General features: G+C 44.1%; 1 protein-coding gene across 1 annotated transcript in view; it reads right to left on the bottom strand.

Annotated features, from left to right (window-relative positions):
- The window catches only part of kcnj10a (potassium inwardly rectifying channel subfamily J member 10a), a 36,698-nt gene extending 36,154 nt beyond the window's left edge, over positions 1-544 (bottom strand). The window contains exon 1 of the mRNA XM_031585326.2: positions 1-544. This exon is cut by the window's left edge and continues 29 nt beyond it. The gene's annotated coding sequence lies outside the window, so the exon portion shown is untranslated.

The following is a 544-nucleotide window of genomic DNA, read 5'->3' as shown; positions in this document are numbered from 1 at the left end:
TGGGAATCTTCGTGTAACTTTGTTGCTCCAGCTGATGAACTTTCAAGGAACCATTAGCAGAGGCCGCTGGTGAAAACAGCCGTCACGACGCAGAACCGCGCGCTATTGTTGACACTTCTGTCCCTCGCATGTTCACGCGAGTCACAATGTACTTTTTCGTTTGAATGTAGCCTGTTTTTATCAAAATAGCCTCATTTCTCAATTCAAGTCAACAGTGAAGATAAAGGGTCTTGAATACTAATCAACTTCACCACGAGCTGAAGAAAAATATGTCAATGGCTTCCCGTCAGACCTTGAGTGTCAGTCGGTACCGGTCGGTCCCGAACGGATGTTACCGATTTATTATGTAATGAGAAAAATCTTACAACTCCTAACGTTAAACGCTAGGACTTTTTCCGCCTGTATAAGGAGAGCATGTTACGAAGCCCTCTCGATGTCACTCTCCCTCTCATTATAAATGAAAAAGTATTCAGTCACCCTCTTTCTCACTCTCAGGACCTTTTAATTCATTAATTCAACTCTCCTCCCCGAACCTCCACCCACC

This window comes from Clupea harengus, chromosome 18 (assembly GCF_900700415.2).
Source record: "Clupea harengus chromosome 18, Ch_v2.0.2, whole genome shotgun sequence".
NCBI classification, from domain to species: domain Eukaryota; kingdom Metazoa; phylum Chordata; class Actinopteri; order Clupeiformes; family Clupeidae; genus Clupea; species Clupea harengus.
The sequence above is the reverse complement of the archived record's forward strand: the minus strand, read 5'-3'. Positions and strand labels throughout refer to the sequence as shown.